The sequence below is a fragment of the Martes martes genome (genome assembly GCF_963455335.1).
Source record: "Martes martes genome assembly, chromosome: 16".
Classification (NCBI taxonomy): domain Eukaryota; kingdom Metazoa; phylum Chordata; class Mammalia; order Carnivora; family Mustelidae; genus Martes; species Martes martes.
Genome location: NC_137904.1, coordinates 52,265,732 through 52,285,753, shown reverse-complemented (window position 1 = coordinate 52,285,753; position 20,022 = coordinate 52,265,732).

Here is a 20,022-nt window from a genome sequence, read left to right as displayed (position 1 = left end):
GCTGATTTCCTCAAGCACTTGAAGAAAACACACTGAGATTTTTTTCTCACCTTCAAATACTTGGAGAGGGAGAGTAATACACTGAAGTCTGATATATTCTGGAATAAAAGCGCTCAACCAGTGGTCACACAGGCACAATTCCGAAACTGCCAGTTCCCTCCCATGTGGAACTCCCCAGCCTCCTCCTTGCCCTGGGGGTGACTCAGAGACACCCCCTGCCCCACCAGATGACCTTCAGAGGAATGGTCTGTTACCAGGGCTGTGGACGGAGTTGATGGGAAGGCACTGGGGACAAATCCATAAATGCCACCGGCTTCTCAGTGATGGGGCAGGGGAGCCCCTTCATGTTTGGGCAACTCTCCTTTCCTGAATGAAAGCCATATATTAGGGTTCTCCAGAGAAACAGAACCAATGGGATATACATGGGGAGGTTGATTTTAAAGAATTGGTGTCCATGGTGGTGGAGGCTGAGCAAATGCAAAGTCAGATAGAGGAGACCAGCAGCCCGTAGACTCAGGGGAGCGTTGCAGTGTGAGTCTGAAGGTGGTCTGCTGGTGTGTTTCCTTCTTGCTCGGGATGGGTCCGTCTTTTTTCTATTTAGGACTTCAACCGATTGGACGAGGCCCAGAATGTTCTAAAGAGTGGTCTGCTTTACTCAGAGTCCACTGACTCAAATGTCAGTCTCATCCAAAGCCCACCTTCACAGAAACTGCCGGGATAATATCTGGGCCCCATGGCCCAGCCAAGCTGACACAGTGAATTAACCACCACAAGGGGATAAAGGGCAGAGGCGAGCAAGGGAAATGGCATTCCATCTTAAGAACTGCAGGGCAGGTGGGGGGACGTGGGCGTGGAGGGAGTCAGCCCAGCCAGGCCCCGGGCTCTTTTCCTTGGCAGGCGGCCCTTCCAGCTGAGCCCATCTTCCTGACAAGTGCACGGAGCTGGTTGGCAGTCCCCCCAGTCTTGACCAGTATCCCGCACTCCGTGAATACGTGCCTGCATGCGAATACAGCCCAGGAGAGGTTGATTAGCCTCTGGAACACAAATGCTCCAGCTTCTGAGTGGGTCCGGGTAAAAGGATTCCACTGAATGTGCCAGACGTGCCAGGACCCAGCAGGCACCGCAGGTGTGAGCTCGGCCGTGACAGCAAGCCTTGGTGGCTGCTGTGGGCCGAACTGACACTTCCCACAGGCGGGGGAGGGTCGTGAGCCGTAGCTGGGCCGTAGCCACTCAGGACTTAGGACGGGTGCAGAACTCTGGTCTCTGGATTCACACCTACAACAGTGCTGGGATCCTAGACCTCTGTTCTAGGACCTTGGACAGGTCTCACCCTCACGGGGCCTGCCTTGACTTTCTCCTGTGTACTAAAGTCTAATCTCGCTGTCCACTTCTGAGCGAAAGTTTTCTGCCGGGGGAGCGTGTCCTTGGGTATCTGCACACACCGAGCCCTCTACTCTGCTGGTTCCAGGGAGGCAGTGGGACTGAGTCCCCTGCCAGGCACTGCTCCACCTTCTGTGTGTGGTCAGCAGCACGGGAACTTGTGTTTTTCATTCATATAATGAAGGGGGGGGGGGGTGTAAAATCATCCTCAGGCTCTGTCAGCAGGCTCTGTCTCCAGCTCAAAAGACTGTAAGATTTTTTTAAATATATTTTTTAAGATTTTATTTATTTATTTGACAGAGAGCAAGAGAGAGGGAGAGAGGGAACACAAGCAGGGGGAACGGAGAGGGAGAAGTGGACTCCCCGCTGAGCAGGGAGCCAGATGTGGGACTTGATCCCAGGATCCTGGGAGCATGATCTGAGCTGAAGGCAGACGCTTAATGACTGAGCCACCCAGGCGCCCCGAAAGACTAAGTTTTATAGGCAAAACCCAACCGAGCTCAAATGATGGACTCCCCAGGCCTCTGCCTTCCCCTGGGGACACCTAGATGACACCCCAAGGAATGCAGAATTTATATTAGAGAGTGGATTTGGGGGGACCCCTAAAGAAGAACAAGATTGTGTGTAATGGTGTGCACATGGCAGGACCCAGAGTAGCAGAAGGAGGAGGGGACGGAGGTTTCGGAGACAGAAATCGGCTGCTCCCTTCCTTCCTCTTAGCCATAGGGGACAAGAGGCAGGGGACCTTCTCAAGCCAATGTCTGCTCCCCCTGGACAGCACTATGGGAGGTGAGGCCCTATTGAGCCAACTCCAGGGGTTCCAGAACAGGTTCAAGGTCAAGGGGCACCACTTTCATGCAAAAGGAAAAGCAAGAAAGACCCTTCCCAGCTGAAAGACATCCAAAATGTAATTGTGTCTATCAAGAGATGAAAGTTTCCAGGTGGGAGTTGGGTGAGGGGAGGGAACTGACAGTTCCCTGGAAAATCTCATCCTCAAAATGGTGTCAGAAGTTCAGCTGTGGCCTTGATTAGCAGATGAGGTGGTGGCTGGTTACCCCAGTGGGCTGAGGGTTCAGGGATAGGACATGTAGATTCCTTTGTTGAGTCCCAAGCCATCCTTCCAAGGGCCAGAAGGATCTTAGAGCTGAACTTTGAGCCTTCACTACTCCCTCTGGGCAAACCAGTGGCATATTTCAGGCCTCAGTTTCTCCACCCACAAGATGGACAGCCCCCTCAGTCTCTCTTCTCTGGAAAGGAGTGAGCCTGAGTGAGAACATAGATGGGAATCCTGGTGGTGCCCAGCGGAGCAGATGTGCTGGCTCAGGGCTGAGCCCTGGTTCAGAGTCAACATCTCTATGGCCCCAAGCTGAGCTGATTGTCATGTCACCCCAGCCCTGCCCCCCTCCAGTCCCTCACCATGCACTTAGCCTAGAGCTAGGGCTTTCTTCCCACCTCTCTTGCTCTCTCCTCACCAGCAAGAAGTAGTTTGGGGAAGCATATCTGAAAACCCCCTTGCTTACTGACTTTGGCCTTGAGACTCCCCTTTCCAAAGCTGGTGGAGATTGGATTCTGGCTTATGCAGTGCAACAAATAAGACATTTCAACAACAAGTAACAATCAGATTCAAACTTCTTTAAACAATAGAAGTATTTCTTATCTTCACATCAGGGAAGGACTGGAGTGGGTGCGGGTTCAAGGACTGGCTAATTCAAGGCTCAATGATGCCATCAAGAACCCAAGTTCTTTCCATCTCTTGGTTTTGCTGTCCTTGGGGTTGACTTTATCCTCAGGTCGGTATCAAGATGGTGGCAGCTATTCCAAGGGTCATATCAAGATGCAACAATATCAGAAGGAAGGGAAGGACTTTCTCTTCTTCTGTGGCTTTCTTAGGAAAAAAGACCCCTAAGAACCTACCTCTGGGATCACATGCCCATTCCTGAACCACCACCTGGCAAGGGGAAGGGGTGACCACAGGCTCCAGTCATCTGTTGATACATCACAAATTAGCCCAAACCTCAATATCTTAGTTACAATCACATCGTTATTATATCTGATAATTTGGGGGTTTGAGTGGGCTCAACGAGATGGTCCTCACTCAGGATCTCCCAGGGGTTGGAGTCTGTGACTATCATCTCCAAGGCTTCTTTGCTCACTTGTCTGGCAATCATATTCACTTGGGACCTCAGCCAAGCCATCGGCTGGACACCTACATACAGTTTCTTCACAACACCATGTCTTCCTTAGAGCAGGAGAGCTGGGTGCTAAGATTGAACATCCCAAGACACAGGCAGTCTTGCCTTTCTTTGAAGTAGCCTCAGCTGTCACCTGGTATCACTTCCATCATAATCACCAGACCATGTAAGGACAAAGAACATAGATCCTGCCAGTCTGAGATGGGAGGAGTGTCAAAGTCCCATTGTGAAGATAGGGTCATGAGCAAGAGATCTGTTGGGGCAACTATCTTTGGAAAACACAATCTGTGACATCTCGATTGTCTCTGACTATCGTTCTCCCAGTACAGAGATTCTGATTTTGTTCTGAGCTGGGCACTGAGACTCTGTTTCTCTGACAGTTTCCAGGTGAGGTCAAGACTGTGCCATGCTTCGGGCTCTCAGTACTGACTTCTGGGCACATGAACTTATTAAAACTCCCTAGGTAGTTCTAGAGTGAAAGCAGGGTTGATAACCACTGGTTGGATCTACCAGGATTTGCCCTTCAAACTGAGGATAAAGCCCTTCTCTTGAGTCTGGTTGGGGAGTACTTCTCAAACAAAATACAGGAAAAGAAGAGGAGATGGTCCTGGATGGGCAACCAAGCAGGGCCCAGGCACCCTCCTTGCTCCCTCCCAAACCAAGAGGCCCTGCCTCTTTAAATAAGGCTGTATCATGGGCAAGATATCAAGTCCATGGGCTCATGTCCAGCCTCTCTGCCCCTGGGCCCTTTCTCCGTTGAGCTGGTATTCATTGGGATGCAGGAAGGGCCTGCCCTTGAGAAAAAGGACAACAGCATTCAGCATTCTGGAGCCAGTGTGCTCCCTGCCCCACTCTCAGGGCCAAGGGATGGACTTCTGGCCCTGAGTATGCCTGATAGGTGCTCAGAAATGACCTTACAGTCTCAGGGCTCCAATGCAGAGTTTAAACCAATCTTCATCACTGGCTTTTGAATAATTCATTTTACACTGAGCAATCATAAAAAGAACAAGGCCTGAGGGCTTTGAAGGTTTCTGATCAGGCAATGAAGAGACCATGTATCACAGTCTTCTCCGCAGAGCGGACTTGGGTCAGTTGTTATATTAAACGCGCCCCGCCCCCCCAACACACATCCACCTCCTCCTCCACCCATACCAGATACAATGGAATCCCTGCGAAAATACCACGGAGTCTATTTTTAAAAAGACAACAACTATGTATTTAAAATGTAAAGTCCTCCTCAGATGATTTTTCTTAACAACATGATAAAGAGACTAAGTGAAAGGAAGTCCACAAGAGGCTCCAGGTGAGTACCCCATATTAAATCCAAAGCTGGTCTCAGTGTCCTAGATGATCAAGGCTGGCTGGGGTCCTACAAGGTCCATCACAGGTTTGGGGAAAGTGGATTCACCATCTTGAATTACGATACAGCATGTTTCTTGTGAATAGTGGTCTAAGACAGTACGACTTCCATTGAGGGTCATCACCAGACATCACCATCAACGGTGAAGCAGCTGGAGTGCCCGGCATGTCCTAGGTGTTTTTGAGAACATTACTTCACTTAGCCCTCTTGATCTTGTACGTGGAAGAACACCGGGCCTTATGGAGAGTCAGGGGTTGGCTCACAGCCACAAGATCATAATAAGGGTCATGCTCTGCAAGTGATGTTTCAAACGGTTGGTGTCTGCAGTTTTAATGCCTGGCATGGCCGCAGCACCCACTTCCATAATCAGAGAAAAGTCCAGCATCCCATTCGAAGATGGATGAGAAGAGTCTCAGTAAGTGGGAAAGAATGGTGAGATGTTGTTCTCCTGAAAGCTCTCTGTTTGCTAATCCCAACTCTACTCATGATGTTCACCCATGCAGGAAAAACTCACTGCTTCGTCCTTTACCCTCACACCACTGATGACACCGGAGGTGTGTGGTTTCCCCACACCAGGTAATTCTTCCTCACACCACGCTGGGTGTCCTAGAGTTCAGTTCAACTCTGAAACTCACCAGAGTTAGCGCAGCCCCACAGGTTAAAGGCTTAATTCCATGAGACTGCCCCCCACTTCCGGTGCCAACCACAGGACGAAGGTCTCCAGGTTACCTGCAGCGTCTATCCAACTCGGCTCAAATTAGAGGTTCTTATGACTTCCCTTCTCGGATCCAATCACTTGCTAGAGCAGCTCACAGAGGTCAGGGAAACACACTTACCAGTTTATTATATAATAAAGGTTGTGATAAGGATACAGATGAGCCAGATGAAGAGGTACATGGGGCGAGGTCTGAAAGTGTCCTGAAGGCAGCTTCTCTATCCCCGTGGAATGAGAGTATGACCCCCCTCTGGGCGCATGTGTGTGTTCACCAACAGGGATGTTCTCCAAATCTCTTACTTAGGGATGTTTATGGAGTCTTCATCATGTAGGCATGATCAATCATTAGCCCAGATAGGGCTGAGAGTTCCAGACTTCTAATCATACCTTGGTCTTTCTGGTGACCAGCCCACCTCTTGAAGCTATCCAGGAGCCCACCCAGGGTTGCCTCCTGAGAACAAAAGACTCTTCCATCACCACTGAAATTCTAAAGGATTTAGGAGCTCTGTGCCAGGAACCAGAGCAGGGGCCAACATGTGGATTTTCTATTATTTCACACGATCCATGTTGGAAATGGTTGCACAACTCCAGATTCTCCTGTATACTAACCCCTCACTGCACTCTCCCTGCTTGCCAGCTCCTGGAGGAGGGCTCACAGCGCGTGCTTGGTCTGACTCTTGAGAGTATGACCAGGGTCATCTGGCACATCCAACAACCAGATCCACGAAGGGTTGGGGAGTCAGGCTCAGATCCTGGACATGAGTTTTGGGTGGACTCCAGCCTCCAGGTCCCCCTTTCCAGGCTGAATCCCAGGACACTATGAAACATAGAGCCAGTGTAAGTGCATGGGAAGGGAGACCTTGACAGTCTGAAGTCCACCAGCTGGAGAGGAGGAGGGAATATTTCCGTTTGCTCAACAAAATGTTTCCTGAAACACCATATGTGTGCGCTCCCATGCTGCTGGCTACGTGAGGTGCAAAGAAAAAAGTGTAGCACAAATGAATTTTACTTCAACACACTTAAATGTGACAAAGATCCCCTTGCTTTTCTCAATCACATTAAGTCTGACTTTGAGCCCCCATTCAACTGGATGGTGGGAAATTCCATGTCTCCCAGGGTTGCCCAGGAATCCAAGGGGAAGGGCATGATGGAGGCTATTGGATAGTTGGACATCCACACCTGGTGTCCCGTGTCCTCAGAAACAGCACTCCACCACCCATCTTGGGCCCTCTGAGGGTCTCTGGTCCCAGTCACTCTAGGATCCCACTTATTACACTTCCTGGCTCATTTCCTTCCCAGGACGGGGACTGTCCCCAGGGTTGGCGTTCTCCCCGACCATCTTCCAAGGACTTCCTTCCAACCTATCCCTTTGAAAAGACACTCTAGGGGCACCTGGGTGGCTCAGTGGGTTAAAGCCTCTGCCTTCGGCTCAGGTCATGATCCCGGGATCCTGGGATCAAGCCCCACATCAGGCTCCCTGCTCAGCGGGGAGCCTGCTTCCCCCTCTCTCTCTGCCTGCCTCTCTGCCTACTTGTGATTTCTGACTGTCAAAAAAATAAAATCTTTAAAAAAAAAAAAAAAGACACTCTATTCTCCCTCAGTGGGTCCTTAGAAACAGTGGTGGATTGTCTTATCAGGACTGGGGGAGGAAAAAAAGAGATGAGGAGATGACCAAAGCATTCTTATTAATTTACCCTGCTAGCCTATTAATAATTAAATTAGTACTAATATGTTATTTCAGCTATCGTTACCATTTACTTAGTAACTACTATATGCCAGCTTCTATCCTAGGCAGTTTGTCCTACATGACTTCATTTTTTTGTATTTATTCCAAACCCTAGAGCAGAGTTGAGTTAAACACATTTTCCGGTTCATGGTGCACAGCCATCACTGACCCACAAAGGCTTGGCTCTTGGTTTTCCACTCATGCATGCATTTTTTCCCTTTCTTCCTCATCCCAGGAGCAACCACTCAAATGTGTTTCATATATTTTTGTTTATATGTGCTCCTTTGATGTGTATTATTGATTTTTGCATGTTAACTTGAACTTGAATAAATTTTTCTGCATTACGTATGTTGTTCTCTTTCTCGCCTTTCCATTAACACTGCTTTTATGATGCTTCTGTTTTTGTCCATGAACATGCACTCCCTTGCTTCTCATCACTGCCTTTTGCCTAGCTCCCAGGGACCATCCCAGTGACAGAAAATGCGATTAAAAAGGGGTGGGCTCCTAGAGTGCTGGAGAGCTTGTCACCCAGATCTGACCCCAATTCCTCCAGTCTTCGTTTGGGTCACGTTGCCTCCAACTTCCCGCCACTCAAACAGCACTGCTAAAATATGGCCATCATCTCTCCTTACAGACCGCTGTGACCATTTCCTTGGAATACCGAAGAGCGGAATGTATGTATCCCAGGATATGTGGGTACTTAATTTGACCAAATCCTGCCTTCTTGCTTTTCAGAACGGAAGCCCCACTTTATAGTCCCACAGGCAAACACGGATGCCCCAAATCCCCATCCCCACTGAAACAGTCCAGCATTCTTCAACCTCAACATCATTGACAATTGGGCCTGGGTTATATTTGTTGTGTGCATTGGAGGAAACTTACTATCCTACATTCCTAGCCCCTACCCACCAGGCACCAGGGTCTCAATCCCAGGATCCTGGGATCATGACCTAAGCAGAAGGCATACACTTAACCATCTGAGCCACCCAGGCATCCAATTCTTTAAAAATCTTAAGAAGTCTGACCTGATTAAATGGCTCAAGAGTGACCACTTCCTTGTCAGCTTTCAGAGAGACCCAGGGTAAGGCTGCAAGGCCATTTCCAGGGAGGGTGGGTGGTTTATCTGTCACAGGATGACACTGCCAGGAGCTCCTGCCCCCACGTGGAGAAGGGACTTTCCTGGAGGCTCCTCCCACTATGAGTCATCAGCTCCCAAGCCCCAAACCCAACCGGAAAAATGCAAATGGATTCTGGAGAACAGGGAGCTAAAGCCACCTCTGTGTGGGAGAGGGTGTTATAATATCAGACTGTCGCCAAATTAACGTTATTAAACCAATGCACAGAAATAGCAGCCATAATTATCCCCATACAGTAGCTCGATTTGGAGCTTTCGGTACGTTTCTGGGCCCCCCTAAACACAGGGCTGTCGCTACTCCTGCTCCTCTGTTCTTCCCCCTTCCCCCTCTCCAAGATGTTGCGGAGGAAAGAGGCCCCGCCCCCACAAGCTTCCAGAACCTCTTTGTTTCCTTGGGAAAGAAGAGAGGGGGTAGGAAGAGGATTTCCTCAGCGCCTGCTCTGCGCCCTTTACAGGTGGAAAACTACTTAATCCTCAGAACAGTCTAACGAAGGAGCTCCCATCAGACAGATTTGCAAACTGAGTCCCAGAGAGGTCATGTCACTTACCTAATGGCCACTGGCTTGTAGATATGAGAGCCCGGGATTGACCAACCCCAGAACCTTCGCCCTTGCCGCTCGGCTGTTCCTCTGACCGACATCTCCGCAACCTCCTCCTCCACCTCTCTACGGACACCTCCCATCAGAGCACCTGCCCGAAGCACCATGGCTTTCGAGTTGGCTCTGTTCCAAGGGAGCTGCAGGTGGCCCTGCTCATGGCCCGTCCATGGCATCGGGTCAGCCCAGGACAAGGCTTGAGCCAGGGTCCCTTGCAGGAGAGCAGGGGGGGACAGCTGGGGCCCAGGCAGAGGCTGCCTTCCTGGCAAGTTGGTGTGAGGACACCAGGTCATGGCGGGGAGGCCAGAGGCTCAAAGAGTGGGGCCCAAGCCCAGCGCCGGTCATCAAACCAACTTGTCCAGGGAAGGTGGCTGCAGCGAGGGAGGGAGCAGGTGCACGGCAGCCCTCGGGGCTGGTCCTCACAGTGGCAGCCTGGTCCTCGGTCAACAGAGGGCGTTACCTCTCAGAACCTTCACTGAAAGCACTGACACCTGCCTCCACGTTCCACGTTATAAACATCACATGTGATACACAGGCTACATAGAGAAGGTGAGCCCATGGCCGCCGAGTGCCTTCCCAAGAGCCACGCTCTGCATTGGACCTGGGGATGAAGGCAGCAGGGGTCGAAGGGATCTTGTCCCTTTGTTCTCGAGGAGCTCACAGGTGAGCAGATGCTGTTGCTGCTGCTGCTGACGATGACAGCTATTAGGCTCAGATCCGCCTTCGGGGAAGGACTTGTCATCCCTGCAACCAGCAGGACTGTGGACAGACCCTCAGCTTGTGGCCTCGGCTGCTGACCTCCAATGGCCCCGCTGCATTGGGGACTGGCTCCCCCGGGGGCCGACTCAGCTGGTCTGCCTCCAGCACTTCCTGGGGGCGAGGCCATGTGGCAGCTGGGCCGCTCCTCTGCCCGGTCCCGCGCCAGATGGAGGACAATCGCCACCTCGCCAGCTCTTTCTCGTGGTCTGCTTCCCGAGGCAACTGCAACAGGACATCGCTGATTATGTAATTGCTGATAAAATCTCCCAGGGCTGCTCCAGGTGAGGCTAGCTGACAGGATTCACAGACAGCTGCAAGAACTCATCGTGGAGGGCATCTCACGCCTTCCTCGGCCCAAGGGACCCACTCCCCTTTTGGTCAAGGGGCGGGCAAGGGACTTGAGCTGGGCCAATCACGCACCTTCATGCTGGAAGAGCTAAGGTGGGGAACCCCTGTGCCCGCCTCCTTTCAGTGAAGGCAGCTCACTTCTGCACCCATTTCACACCCCGGGCCGATGCCCCACCCCCTGCCCCGTGCAGTCATCTCAGGTCATGCCCCCCGCATCGTGTTGACTCTCCCCCCGCAGAGCTGGCTCCAGGGCTGGCCAACCCCACCAGTGATGCTCTTTCCCGCAGCCCCTTGAGCCTCCTGGCTGTGCTCTGCCCGCAGGAACCACAGCAAAGAAACCATGCTTTGCAGTTTCACAGCTGAGAGCAGTTCTAAGTCCCCACAGATTGGTCACCTCTTCTGCGGGGGAACTATGTCCCAATCCGGAAGAGCTGGGATCCTGGGACATTCTGTCTTCCTGGTCACTGCCTCCTGTAGACCCTCTAGATGGCAGTGTCTCTTTTAAATGTGATTTCCCAAACGGATTCAAAACTCCAGCACCAAACGCGGGACACCACCACTTTCCTCAACGTCGGCATTGCGCATCTGTCTGTTTGCGCGTTGAGAAAATGGCATAAATCTGTAACCTTAGGTGCTTTTCCAAGCCAGCGGCACTTAAGCCGGTCTTTACCAGCCTGCACCCAGAAAATCGGTTTTTGGAGTCCAAAGTCAGTATCTTACATGTATCTCCTCCCTTTACCAAATTATGCGCTTAGCCATTCAACAGAGAATTTGCACATGTAAAGAAGTGTGGTTTTTTTACCCCCAAATTTTGAATGTTTCAGCAGCTTTGTCAGGGGAAAAAAAAAAAAAAAAAAGCTAACAACTCTGCCCTCTTCTGGCCAATTTACTATTGTCCTTTTTAATGGATGTCCTTGGTATAGAATGGAACTAGCTGAGTCCCTTCACGGTTTTGACGTTGCCTCACATGCATTTTCTTTGGAATAATGCACACCTGCCCGCAGAAATCCAGAAGAACCTGTCACCTTCTGCCAGTTTCTGAGGCTCGTCAACCCCCATGTGCCGCTGCCCTGGTTTTCGGCTGCTTTCTGCAAAGCCTGACAGTGTGTGGCTGTCCTGGGAGGCAGGAGAGACTTCTGTCCACAAAAAGCCTCCACCAAGACCTCAGTGCTTCATATTTTATTTTGAAACAATCTGAAATTTACAGAGACTTGTAAATCCGGAACAACAACAACAAGAAAAATTTCTAAGCTAGCGGTTCCCAAACTTTCATGTAAGTGGCACCCTCGGGGTTCCAGGCATGATTTCTGGTGCTCCCAGGGCAAAAGAAGTGGCTAGTAGCTCCCTCTATGAAGCGAGGTTTCTGTAATCTTGTTCGTTGCCCTGTTCTGGAGCTGCACGTGCCCTGCTCTGCGCTTGTGCCTGGTCTCGGGGGGTAGGGGGGGTAGACATGTGGGTTGGAACAGCGGCTGTGTTGGAACCGTTGCCCCGAGACCAGTAAGTCGCTGGCTTGATGGCCCATCACCTTGAAATCTTAGTGTGTATTTCCTGCAAAGGCAGGCATTGCCCTACGCGGTCCAAGGCAATCATCGCCATTGGGAATTAACGTTGTTGCATCACTACCGGCCAAGTGCCACCGTGGGGGGTCAGTTTAGAAGGTCTCAGTGAACGAAAGGAGGCAATGACCAAGAGGGCTAATGGGACTTTTGGTGAAGGTGAAGGGTAAATGAGAAGGGGGGCGTTCTATGTCCTGTTGCACACGTGTGGGGGAGCTTGGCGTGTTTGCATGTTGACGCTGGAGCCTGGAGCAGAAGCCGGAGCCTGGAGACATAGATTGGGGCCAGAGACTTAGCCCCTGAACTCCAGACTAAGGATTTTGAACTTCATTTTGGAAGCCATGGGGTAGGCATGCCGGACTCACTTTTGACAAGAGCCTCCCGGGCCACAGCTCAGGGGGGTGAGGAAGAGCCGGAGGGAGGCTGTCCACTGGTCCAGAAGGAGCCGACTGGCTGGGTTTGGCAGGGATGGAGGGGTGCCTCCCTGAAGACGGAGGGGGGGTACTTGCAGACTCCTCTCCCCACTGCTGACTCTGAGGATGAAGCCCAGCCCCCTGCCTTGTCCAATCACAACAGAAGACACTCGCCGCACAAATTTCGCGTGAGGATCTCAAAGAAGACCCAGCCAATTGCGAATTTGAGAACCTGCAGGAAATAGCCTCGAGATCAGCTCTCAGGACAGGGCACAATATCTCAGTTAATTCTGGAAGCTCTGAAGTCGGATGGCTTGTGTTTGTTTCCAGGTTCCACTGCCCCCTCCCCCCCTCACACAGTAAAAGGATATCAGGAATCACTCGGTGGGTTGTCATGGGGATTCATGAAGACACCTGAACAGGGCTCTCTGCCAGGATCTGGCACAGAGTAAGGTACAATACATGCTAGCTGTGGTCGTCCTACTTCTTGAAAGATCTGTATCTAACGCAAGAGCCACTTTCATCGTAGACCAACCTAGGGAGCAACAGTTTGTTTAATCAGTACATTTTGAAGAACTAGAATGTGGATTCCGGGGAGGGCTGGGCTCTAGGAACTCAGGATGGAGATGGGGAAGGGTTCGAGGGGGCCAGGCTGCAGAATGAGCAATTAAGGAGGAGGAAGACTCCAGAAACAAGGCAGGTGTCCAGAACCCAGCAGAGTGGTCAACAGATGCTTTGCCTCCAGGGGCTGGCCCTGGCGGCAGAGACTAAGGAGAGGCCGTGGGTGGACCGGGAGTGGGGTAGGGGGTCCCAGACAGGACAGAGGGTGTGGGCGGAGTCTGAGAGGTTGGTGGACAGACGTGCTGTGGGACGAGAAAGGGACAGCATCGGGCATCCGAGCACAGAAGTCTCCTGCCATGGATTCCTAGTGTCCTCAAAGGGGCAGAGAGAGGCCTGGGGCTCAGACTCAGAGGGTGTATCACTGGGGAGCCTGGGGAGAAGAGAAGACACCATCCAGTCTGTCTGCTGGTGTGCCCTGGCGCAGAGAAGACGCCGTGATAGAAAGAGAAGCCATTCCCAGAGCCCTTTGGCACACATTCTTGATGAGAGAAGGAGACGTCCTTTGGGAAAGCAGTGCAAAGACAAATAAAATTAGTTTCTTTAAAAGAAGAAGCACCAAAAGTCCATCATGGGTGAAACATATTTACCTGGACAAACAGAATTTTTTTTTCAGGGAAAAAAAAAAAAAACCAGCCCTGCAAAACACACACGCGCACACACGGAGGCGCATACACTCCAAACGCCAAGCTTCCAAAGGCAGAACAGGTGTGTCCCGCTGGGAGGATGCTGCAATCAGAAGGCTGATAATTAAGCTGCAAACATGTAACAGAGACACTTCTTTGGCCACAGAACATGGCAGATTGCTCTGAAATCCCACCATCTCTCGCCAAGAAGAAAAAAAAATGTGTGCAGAATCTAGCAATTACCTCCAAAAGCTTTCACCTCCAAAGGACTCTGGGATAGGGGAAGAGGGCAGGGAAGGGCCGAAACAGAGGGAGGGGCAGGGAGAGGGCAGCCCGGGACAGCAGGGCTGGAGCCCAGGCGTCTGAGGCAGGGGGACGGGAGGCTGGGAGTAGGGGTGAGTGCGGCAGGGTTCCATATGTTACGGCTCCCAACCTCGAATCTGGGAACGCACTGCCCACTTCCTACTGCCTTTCTGTCCTTGGGAATGAATCTCTCAGCCACAGAGATCCCGTTCTACGAATTCACAAACTGTAACTTTCAAATAAGTTTCTTGCCTTAATAGAGGCACATCCGTAATTCACCTGGGGGCCATTTAGGGAAGCAAGAGCTCCTCACCCAGGCCCAGTGCACAGATGCAGGCTCCTGTAGGATCTGGCATATTCTGGGCAGAGCGTGTCAGCCCCGCTGCTCTGAGGTTGTGAGGACAGATTCTCTACCTGTAGTCGAAAACCAAACCACTCCAACTTTCAGATATTGTCCACGAACAAGTTATAAGTCAACAAATAATGGGAAAGCTAGACATTGGGGAAGTGAACGCAAGTTGGAACAGTGGAGCCTTAGCGGGGTGGCTGACCCAGTGGAGTGTGTGATCAGGGAGGGCTTCCTGGGGGAGGTGGTGTTTAAATCCAGCCCTGATGAATGAGTGAGAGTTCCCCAGGGAAAGGCCTCAGGCAGATGTTTTCAGGCCGGGGGACCAGCAGGTGGAAAGGCTCTGAGGTGAGTTTCAGAAGCTGAGAGGAGCCCAAGACGACAAGCAGGAGGCCGGAGGGGCATAAGGGATGGAGGTTAGGGTTGGGATGAGGGTCCAGATTATGAGGTGCACATCAGCTGGTATTTTGGGAAGGGTGGGGAGAAGCATATTACAGAATCACTTTCCATGAAAACAGAAAGTCAAGTCAAAACTTCTGGCCGGGAGAGGGTGGGAAACCCCTCTGTGCAGATCTGTGCATTTCTCACCTTGTGCCGGGTGCCGGGTCGGCCACTTGATGGAAATGACCTCCCACTCAGCCCTCAGAATGACCCAGTGAACGTGACCCATTCTACGCCACTACACACATGGGAAGGTGGAGCCTTGGAGAATCCAAATTACTTGCCCCAAACCACCCACCTGCGGGCGAAGAGCCTGACATTTGACCCACCGAGCCACCCAGGCGCCCCTGAGCCTGACATTTGAAATCAGGTTCGCCTGACTCTTAACACCAGTCATCCTTCATGGTCGCCTGCCACCTTTGGCTGAGTTCTGCGGGAGGGCCCCTCGCTCTGCCGTTGAACCATATGCGCCGAATGCCTACTGCGTGCCAGGGGCTATGCTGGCCTGAGCCCCTGTCCTCAAGGAATTCACCTTCCAGTGGGCAGGTCCGGGGAGGGAACAGCGCAGAACCACTTAGCACATACCTAAAACTCAGGTTCAAGCACAATGTCCATGATAACACAGGCTCAGGTGGAGGGAAGCGGGAGGGCTCCCTGAGGAGGGGACAGTAGACGTGAGGCCTGAATGGTAGGGAACATGTGTGGACTCTTATTAATCCAAAAGGGTTGGATTAAGCTCGGAAAATGGTGGCCTTTCAGAGCAAGAAAGCATCTATTAACCAGACACCGAGGGAGAAGCCCCATCTAGTGGCCAGATGCAGCAACTGACGGGATTGAGCCAGAGAGATGCCCAGAACTCAAGTGACTTTGACATTCACAGGTGGGAGACACCCAATCCTTTAAAACTACCCTGCGATTCAGAGACAGGACAATGGGTATTCTCAAGCCCTAAATAAGGAAACAAACAAGTAACTAATAATAAAAAAAATAGTAATCCCCTAAATACGTAAACAAAAATCTCCAAACCTCACATACACCTGTGTTTGTGGGCACATGCCCATTTTTTTTTTTTTGCCACGTCTAGGTTCCACTTGTAGCATTAATATTAACATTTTTCCCCCTATAAACCAACTCACTTGTTCACTTAAATACATTTCACTTAAAAGAAAGATCTTTGCCAACCTCACAGAGTAAATGGAAATCCAATATCGTGCACAGAAGTAGAAAATGACCACCAAGATAAACCCATGGAGGGGGTACCTGGGTGGCTCAGTTGTTAAGCATCTTCCTTTGGCTCAAGTCATGATCTCAGGGTCCTGGGATCGAGCCTCACATAGGGTTCCCTGCTCAGTGGGAAGCCTGCTTCTCCCTCTCCCACTCCCCCTGCTTGTGCTCATTCTCTCGCTGTCTCTGTCAAATAAATAAATAAAATCTTAAAAAAAAAGTAAAGTTCTGCTCTTGCTCCACATAAAATTCTGGGATGCACTGCCCAAGGGACTCCAAAAACCCTGCCTCTGTGTGTTTACTTGCCCAAGAATGGAATCTTCATAAGGAACACTGCGAATGTCTCCAATGACTCTAAACCAGCCTCCTGTCCCTGCCCAGGCTCTGGGCGGTTCACTGACCTGAGCAAGTTCACACAAGGTGAGACGAGCCTGGTTCAGGCTTGGTCTCCCGACTGTCGCGCCAGTGTGTTTTCTCGGCATCCAGGGGGTATGACAAAATCCTCTTCGATACAACTGTTTCAGTCACTGGAAGTCACTTGAAGGCAAATTTGACTGATACCTACGATTCTTCCAGTACTTTCTAGTACATTCCTGCCTTAGGATTTAGCAGCCAAGGGGAAAATAAAAGAAATTATTCTCTCGATACCAGTTTTTTGCATTTTTTAAAATTTTCATTTTTTTAAAAAAAATTAATAGACTTTTTTTAGGGCAATTCTAGGTTTAAATATAAATTTCAAAGTAAAGTTTGCAAAAATGTCGTTTGGTGCGACAGTTCCTCAAAATCCCCTTCACAGCCTTGTTCCTGATTCGTCTACGGAAATAGGTATCTTTCTGTTCCTCGGGTACCGACACGCTGCCCACGTCGGATGCCCCTTGCCGGTCACTTGCCGGTTCCCATTCCCGGCCCCGATGCTACCTTTCCAGAAGCAAAGGATCTGCTTATAGAAATAGGACTGGGAGTCAGAGCAGGAAGGACAGAACCAGCCGAAGCTGAGATTATAAAGGCTGAAGGAAGAGGGTTGTACACCCGCCCCCGCAAGGCTTTTCTGAGTGTGGGGACACAGCAAGACCGAGAGGGACTCTCTCCCGCCCTTCCTGCATCCTCGGCATGGGAGACAATGGAAATCGGCATTTTCCAGCCTGGATAGCAAGCTTGCCACATCGCCCTGCCTCCATCTGCTCTCCGGTCCGACAAACCCCGTTCCAAAAATTCAGAATCTAAAAAGACCAAGGGCTTTGACTTTCTGATGGGAGAGGAGAACAGAGGAAGCCTTGGGAGAACTCACTTTTTTTTGCAGCTTTCAGACCGGGGGTTCCTGGGTTTGGAAGGTGCTGGCCTCATTTGCCCAGAGCAGGTGCATGGCTGGGATATGCTGACTGAGAAGGTACAAAACCCACGGAAAGTTACAGTGAAGTCCACAAGGCTTTGGGATAAATCTGTGGCCGATTCATCACAACAATATCTACGTGTATACAGTTTCAGACAACAGCCATCTGTCCACGCAGGAGGCAAGGTGTTTACTCTGCAGCGAGAGCTGCTTTTCCACGTGGACTTTGAGACCCTGACAGTCAGTCGCCCTCCTGCTGGGGTCTGCGGTCAGGCACTTGGGAACCTCTGCTTTAGGCCAGTGTGAAAAGAGCACCTGCGCTCTAGGGAGCCTGGGGTGGGGGCAGGGACTCTGCACCCCATTTGCAGTACTGGTTAATATTTTAGTTTGGCAGTCTCTTTTCTAAATTCTCAGTTTGTGGCTCCCGAATTCCAGATGAAGCAATTGCTTTGGATTCACGGGACCTAAAGGGTTTCCATCCAGTGACCCGGGGCTCAGTGTCCATTTCCACCCTCCCCCACCTGCTCCTATCCCCTGAATGAGCCAGCAATTGAGGGGAGTGGGTCCTGTCCCCACCGCTAGGGAAGGCTACGTACCTCATGCCAAAATGTGACCCGAGGCCGGGGAGAGAGAAATGTTGACTTCGGCAGGACAGGTGAGCATTTTGCCTTGTAAATATGCTGATTTAAGTATTTAAGTAAACCCTGATTTTTTGTCCTTTGATTCTATCAAAAACACTGTAAGTGCTTTTTTCCATAAAAGGATGTCATGGTATATGACACATTACCAAGCAGTGTCAGGACTGAGGTTTGTGTGAGAAAAACAGGAATTTTATACTTATTAGGCACGTTCAACCACTTCCAAAGGTAATTTTTTATTAGACTGTATTTTCTCCTCAGCTGGTGACTTTGGGACCTGACGTGGAAGAAAGGGTTAACTCTGCAGAGCGAGAGAGAAAAGGGAAAGCTGTCTCTCACAGCCCTGGGGGCGACAAAAATGAACGATGCCATAATTTGTGAGGACTTTCAGTGACATCCCGAGACACAGACGAATGGCACTGGGGACCATGTTGTAAATACTGCTTGTTTACCTAGTGAGATTCAGACAAATTCTTAATCCCTTCAAGTAGGGATTCCACCTAAAATTTCATATTCAGAACTGCTACAGAGACAACAGATTGAAAATCCCTGGTGTACACTGAAAACGTTAAGGCCAGAAATGAGTGCATTTGTTATTCATTCGACAAACACCGCTTACATAATTGCGCAGCCACGGTGGGTCAAGCTCTTTGGGGGAGATGGGACAGCCCACGGCAACCCTTGGCTACATGTCAAGGCCCCAGAATTCAGGATGTTTGCGCCAAGCCTGGCACAAGCCAGAGGGAGCAGGAGAGACCCCAACTGTGGTGTAGGTCGTGTCTTTCCCTGGACACTCGTGGGTGGAGGATGGGGTCTCCTGTGCCAAACCACATAGAGGCAGCTTAACCTGGTCCCCCACAATTCCCAGGTGTGGGAGCAGGGAGCCCTGGCTTCTCAGCTCTGCCCCGACCCTCGCCTGGTCCATACCCGGATCCCCTCCCTTTGGGCCACACTCGGCTTCCTTTGCCGTCTTTCCCTTCAGCGCTCACCCGGAGGAACTCCAGTCCTGGGGAACTCATAGCCAGGAACCTCCATGGGGTCCCCGGCCCACCTCTGCTGGAAGGAATTCCCGAGCCTTCTGTCTCCACCCACCCTGGGTGACAATTTCAGGCTTTTCTCTTCTTGCCCCAATCCTAACACTTCCCCACCCTCGCCCTCAGTGCCCAGCTGCCGGCTGTCCTTCCCGCCTCTGTTACATCTGCGCCCTCCCACGCTGCTGTCCCTCGTGTCACTGTGGGTGGTCTGTCGGTGTCCCCCTTCCTGCGCCGCAGATCCTGGTCCCCACTCACGGCTATGGTTCCAGCCGCTCTCCCTCTCTCTGGCTCTTGCAGCTTCAAAACAGAAGAAAACTTTCCCGGCCCCTTAGCCTCCTCCAGCCACCGCCCAGCGGTGACTTGCTGCCTCCCCGCCCTTCCCTCTGGTTCCTCTCTGCTCCACTCCATCACACTTGGCCCCAAGCCACTGTGCCCACACAGTCCCTGCCAAGGTCACCGATGGGCTTCCACGTTGCTAACCCCAGTGCTCCACACCCAGGACGCTAGGGGCCCATCTGCGTTAGATGAGTTGATTACTTCTTCTTCCTCCAGGGATGTCATCAACTGGCCTTGGGGACACCACCCTTTCCTGGCCACTCAGTCTACAGCTTCTTTGCGGATTCTTCTTCGTGTCCAGAACTCCAAACACCATAGTGTCCCACGGCTCAGTCCTCGGACCTTTCTTCTTTGTACTTGTTCCTCGCAACCCTCCCTCACCAAGTCTCATGGATTTACACACCACATCCATATACATGCTGGCATCTCCGAACACGTGTCCCCCCAGGGAAGGACCTCCCTCCTGAGTGCCAGGCCCCCACGGCCCACAGACGCTTCCCCAGGGGAGCTAGAGGACATCCCCCCTTGAACCGTCCGGACCTGAATTTCCCACCTCCCCCCGCCAAAAGCAACGCCCCGTAGGTCTCCCCCACCTTGGTCATATCAAGGCCATCCTTCCGGCGCTCAGACTAAAATTCTGGTGTCATTTTCAGCTCTTCTCTTTCTCCTCCCACCCATCGTCATCCTCTTCCAACCCAGTCGTCCGGCTCTACAAAATACATCAGAATCTGTGTCCATCGATAGAGGGATGGATGAACGTGGGGTCGATCCATGCAACGGATGGAATTCAGCTTTGAAAAGGAAGGACGTCTGCCACCTGCCACCGCGGGGATGAACCTTGAGGACGTGATGCAGACTCTGAGTTTTGTGAGATGACAAGGGTTCTGTGAATGAATGGTGGTGAGGGTTCCCCAGCAAATGTACTTAATGCCACTGAATTGTACAT